Source organism: Morus notabilis, unplaced genomic scaffold (genome assembly GCF_000414095.1).
Source record: "Morus notabilis unplaced genomic scaffold, ASM41409v2 Scaffold3673, whole genome shotgun sequence".
In the NCBI taxonomy this organism is placed as follows: Eukaryota; Viridiplantae; Streptophyta; class Magnoliopsida; order Rosales; family Moraceae; genus Morus; species Morus notabilis.
In genome coordinates this window covers 39,002-45,543 of record NW_010356882.1, presented here as the reverse complement: position 1 = coordinate 45,543, position 6,542 = coordinate 39,002, and positions in this window count along the sequence as shown.

Here is a 6,542-nt window from a genome sequence, read left to right as displayed (position 1 = left end):
TTATTTAAATAATGTGATTATTTAAATTTGAATTTGAATTGTGAACATAATTTAAATTTATCCTTTTTAAACTTATTTGATAAGTTGTTCAATTTAGAATTCAAATTAATTTAAGTTTGACTTAAATTCGAATTTAAATTTAAATTAAAATTGGACTACAAGATAAAGGATGATTTTCTCTTCCTTCCCTAACTAGTATTGGTACCACACACAAGGGATAGAAACCCTACATGGCCGGCCACTTAAGGGATAAGGTGTAGGAGATTTTTTGTTTCAAATTCAAATAGGAGATAGAGATTTGATTCTTTTTTGAAGTTTGACTTCTACTATTTAAATATGAGAATGATAGAAAATTGTGTAGACAATTTTTGAAAACAATTTTCTGCCCTAATTATTAAGTGTGGCCGAAATTTCTCATAGGAAAAAGAGAGGAAAATTTTTTCTCCAAAAAAATTCCACATCGTGCATCCGTTGGTGTTTGTGGAAATTCGAGTGTTATTGAAACCTGTTTTGTCTCACGTGTACCCACACACACGTCTACGTGGAATTAAGGAATTGACGTGGAAGACTTTGGTTTTCCAAACACAAAGCTTGGAGCAAGGATTGTTCGAGGTTAAAGAATTCAAGTTATCGACCTAATCGGCGCTAGGTATTATTCTTAATTGACTTCTTAATATATGAATTAATGAGATTAATTTATTCGTGCATAAATTAATATAATCTATAGAGTGTCTCAAAGGTTTTATGAAAATTTTTGTTATACACGATCCGCCTATCGCCATGCTTCCGCGTCCGACTTTGATTCGGCAACCAACACCTTTTTCCTGTAACTGAAGCCTTTTATATCGTTTTCAAAATGTTCATAGAATCTTGCTCAAATACGATTCTCTTATCTTTTTTCCCATGATTCTCTCCGATGTGATTTGCATAGTCTTCTTTTAAATTTGAATTCCAAACACATCGGATTATCCTTCATGATCTCTAAATCTGAATCTTATTAGAAAATCAGATCACGTATGAATTCAAACAGAAGATCGAGATCTCCACTTGCTTTGCTTTATCTTCTCCTTATATGTTGGCAACAACTGATTTGCACAATACACTAACTCCATTGTAGCAATATGGAATGCCATGATGATTTCTAGTTGCTATTTTCTCAACTTTTACTTACAAAAAAACTTAGTTTGTCAAACAACCAACTAACAAAATATCCTAACAAACTCCCATTTTGGCTGTTTTTGGCAAAACTAAAAACGATGCACAAAAGATCAAAGAAAATAGAAACGCATAACATAAAAAAAATTATACACGCAATACCCTACATAGATCTCCCCCTTTTTGACAAAACAAAGCCAAAGAATGGTAAGCACATTATTCTGGAGCAGACACAGGTGCAGTTTCTGGAATGGACGGTGTAGCAAGTACGTCAGCCAGGAAAGCCACAGTTTCTCTCTTCATTTCCTTTTGTTCTTGACTAAGAGCCTTTTCCTGCTTAGTGAGCCCTGCCAATTCCTTCTGTAGAAACAAGATGGAGCGATGGTACTGAGCATCAGCAGATGTATGACCTGATCCAGATGCAACATTACCTGTGACATCCCCAAAAACACTATCTCCCTCAACTTCTGCTATAGTACAATCATTCTCCCCCTGCACATCATTCACATGCTTGCCTTCTCTGAGTTTTTGAGAGACTCTTAGTGGCTCGGTGGGTGGTTCCAGCACATCCTCATAAGTCTTAATGTTATGGTGAGGCATTAAAATTCCATATACTAATGAGGGAAATGGAATAGCTGGTTTTGATGATGTTACCTCTGCATGGCTGACGATTTCTTCAAAAATGAGCAAACCAACATCAAATGGTACCCATATCCTAATAAAATAGAGCACTTTGGCCAACTGTTTGTGTACTCTAGTGGACTGGAAGCTAGGTAACCAATTTTCCATAGCAATCTTATGCAAAGTTGAGTATTTCAAACTAAAATCCACAGCTGGAAAACTATTTTCATTCTGCCATAGACATCAAACACTAGTTGTTAATTCAGTAATTACCTTATCAAAGTCAACATCAGGGTTTGCAGGCTCCATATGACTCTCCAAGAAATCATTGATCACTTTTGGTGAGAAGTCAAATTTGATTCCGTGAGCTAGCACCTTATGAAACATGTCAGAACTTGGGTCTTTAATGACTTTAAATAGATTGGAATAGAAATCCACCACAATGTTCTTGACAAATGGCTAAATCTTGGAGACAGTACCAAACAGCTTCTGTTTCTTTAAAAGTTGAACTATGCCTATTTCTTCAAACTCACCCATATGCAACATCTTTTCAGAGTGAATTTTTCATTGTGACATCACATTCCACAGAGAAGTAGTTGGTACAAAACACGAAGTAGGGGGTGTAGCAGGCTTACCAGGATGTGGACCCATAGTGCTGGCCCGAGTGAGTCGGTGGGATCCTCCAGCCACTACTGGTTTCTTCTTCGGCCTCTTGGTCTGAATTGGTGATTTCTGTTACTTCTTGGTCTAAACAGATGATTGCTTCGACTTCTTGGAAGAACCAGGAGTTTTCTTTATTTTCTTCAGACTCACTGCCCATTTATTATCATTGTCACCATTGTCGTCTGCATGCATCTGTTCTTCTACCGGATGAAAGGTAGGGTCACTGTCCACTGAGGTTGCACGCTTCTTAGAAGGTTGAGAAGGATTCTCATCTGTAATTCGAGTAGGTGTTCGCGGTTTAAGGCCTTCAGGATACACAGGAAACTGTAATTTCCAATAGGGGAAGCCAGGCTGTGGAGAACCAGTCATCAAACATGGTGGACTTTGTTCGTCTATTGCTGTGGTTGAGAAATTACTCATGTCCGGAGTTAGGTGGTTCCTCGAAGTGGTTGGAGAGCCCTGAGGAGTGGAGAATGCATTCTTGGTTTATTCAGAGGACTGGCTCGGAGGCGGAGATTCCCGTGGAGTGTCGGGCTTTGAAGGTTCTTCATCTTCATGATTCGTTGCAAGAATCGGCGTATGAACCACTATCTCCCAAGGCAGAATCACGGCAAGAGGTACTGGAGATGTGTCGGCAGTCTGCGGTTGACGATTGCGCGAAGTGGCAGACTTGCGCTTCGGTGTTTTCTTCCTTGGAGGAGTTTTGGTTGATGGTGGTGAAGGTCTTGTAATGGCCGTGATTACTCAATCTTGGATGGATTTCCCGAATCGTTCAATTTTTGCAACTTCTGAAGGTCTTAAATTCTGTCTTGTGGACACCATTGTTGCAGCGGTGAAGAAACAGAGTCACTGTGATTTGGGGCTTAGGGTTTGAGAAGAAGAAGATGAATAGTAACTTCAAGGGAAATGTTCTGTTTAATAACCGTAGAATCAAAACCCTTTGTCAGTTTTTTTTAATTACATAATACATATCCCCAGAGCAAAGCTTAATGACTCATACCTGACTGAATCTAATGCTTTTGTAAAAATGTCTGCCAATTGTTTTTCTGTTGCAACGTACTCTAAATAAATGACATTGCGTTTGATATATTGATGGCACTCAGGTTATCACAGTATATAGTTCTTGAACTGGATTCCATAATCACTCAACATGTGTTTCATCTACACCAGTTGTGTACAACAGCTCCCAACAACAATGTATTCAGCATCGGCAGTAGATTGTGAAATTAAATTCTGCTTCTTACTGTGCCAAAAGACCAGGTTGTTTCCAAGATAGAAACATCCTTCAGTAGTACTCTTCTAGTCATCAACACTACCTGCCCAATCTGCATTACTAAATCCAGCAAGACTGGAATTAGTATCATTGGAATGCCAAATACCATAGTCAGTCGTCCCACTCACATAGGGAATAATCCTCTTAACAGCCGTTACATGTGACTCCTTAGGATTAGCTTAATATCTGGCACACACCCCAACACTATAACATATGTCTGGTCTACTAGCAGTCAAGTAGAGAAGACTCCCTATCATACTTCTATAAATACTCGGATCCACAGAAATACCGCATGCATCTCTTCTCAACTTGTCATTAGTCCCCATTGGTGTTCTCAAATGCCCAGACTACTCAAGGCTAAATTTCTTCACAAGATTCTGAGCATACTTACTTTGCGAGATGAAAATACCATTTTCTAACTATTTTATCTGCAATCCCAGAAAGTAATTCAACTCACCAACCATGCTCATTTCAAATTCCTTCTTCATTTGATTCATAAATTCATCCACCTTGGCTTGAGAAGTGGAGCCGAAAACAATATCATCCACATATATCTGAGCAATGATAATTCCAGTGTTAAACTTCTTGATAAACAATGTCTTGTCAACTCCTCTCATGTAGCCTTTCTTTTTAAGGAAGTCCGTCAAACGTTCATACCATGCCCTCGGAGCCTATTTTAGACCATATAGAGCATTTTTGAGTCTGTAGACATAATCTGGATGTTCTGGATCCTTGAAACCCTTTGGTTGTTCCACAAAAGCTTGTTCATTCAAGAACCCATTTAGAAAAACACTTTTCACATCCATTTGATGTAACTTAAACCTCATCAAGCATGCGATGGCCAACAATAATCGAATGGACTCAAGTTGTGCGACCGGAGCAAATGCCTCATCAAAATTAATCCCTTCAATCTGAGTGTAACCCTGAGCTACAAGCTGATCCTTGTTTCTAGTGATATTTCCATTTTCATCTGTTTTATTCTTGAAAATCCACTTGGTCTAATAACATTGGAATCCTTTGGTCTGGGAACTAAGGACCACATATCATTTCTCAAAAATTGTTCTAACTCTTCTTGCATTGCATTTATCTAGTACTTATATAGAAGAGCTTCCTTAACATTCTTCGGTTCAATTGGAGAAGTGTAACAGACATACCTAACCATGTTACGGTAGTTAATTCTTGGCTTGTCTCTGGTGCGTATTCCCTCATCTATTATGCCAATTACTTTCTCAGTTGGATGATTCCTCTTGATTCTGGATTATGGTTCTTTGGTAATCTGATCAGCTGGATCTAGGACTTCTAACTCTTGCTCTGGCATCTGCGTCTCAGATGATGTCCCAACATCATTTGTAACACCATCAGCGGCACTGTCCTCTATATGTCATTCTTCAAACATCTTGTCATCTTCTTCAGTGGACTTGTATATCTCATCATTTGTGGGTCCCTCTGATTCATTATTAAAGTCATCAATCACCACATTTATGGATTCCATAATCATTTGAGTCCTTTTGTTGTAGACCCTATATGCACGACTAGTAGAAGAGTATCTAAGGAAAACTCCTTCATCATTTTTTGCATCAAGCTTTCTTTATTGTTCCCGATCATTCAGGATGTAACACACACTTCCAAAAACATGAAAGCAACTGAGATTTGGCTTCCTTCCCTTCCATATCTCATACGGAGTGTTTCTTGCTCCAGGTTTGAAATATACGCGATTCACCGTGTGACATGCAGTATGAATTGCTTCTGACCATAATCTATATGACAAGCATTTTGAATTTAACATAACACGAGCCATCTCTCGAAGTGTTTTGTTCTTTCTTTCAATAACTCCATTTTATTGTGGAGTCTTCGTTGCTGAGAATTCATGACCAATTTCGTGCTTATTGCAATATTCAGCAAATATTGTGTTTTCAAACTCCCTGCCATGATCACTTCTACTTCTTAATATTTTTCCAATACTGCAGTTTTTCTCCCTTTGAACCTTTGTACACAAATTCTAGAACACCTTGAAGGTATCAGATTTCTCCCTAATAAAGTCAACCCAAGTGAATCTGGAGAAGTCATCCACACTGTGACGACCCTCCTATGAGGCCGCCACCGTAACTTAGTTTTTAACTTGTACTTACTGGCATTTCTTAAAATTTACGGAACATTTTTTTTTTTTAAACATAAGAATGAATACTTTCATAATTCGTAACAATAATTTCAAAAGAATAAATCACTGAATTTCTTAAAGCCTTTCTTAATTTTAATTAAGATAAAACCTTCTAGAAATATTTTTCAAATGGAGCTGTGTTTGAACTCTTGTTTCAAATACTCTTTAAAAGCCTTTCTAAAACTAGCCAATTCAATTGGGCCATTTAATTTGACTTTAAAACGGATTTCGTGAGAAATCTTAAATTCAAGTACATCTTAAAGTCCTTTTAAAATCAATCATTTAAATCGTCATGTTTAAAATTCGTTTATTTGTTGCATGCACTGTTGCAACGTTCTAAAACTTAAATACTCAAAACTAGGGTTGTTAGCTACAACCTCGATTTTCTTAACATACATATGTACATATACTTTTTAAACATACATACTTGAAACCTTTGAATCATATAGACATATACATGATTTTTCTTAAACTTACTGCGGAAGATAACTGCGTGAGCAGTATCCATTCCCATCTCCATCATTCATCCGCCGCTCGCCATTTCCCTTCAAGAATTGCTGATAGGTTTCTTACCTACAGCATGAACATATCTGATTGAGCTTTCGCTCAGCAAGTAGGAACTATATCTCGCAAAATAACTGTAAGTACACATGAATAAATATGCATGAGCTG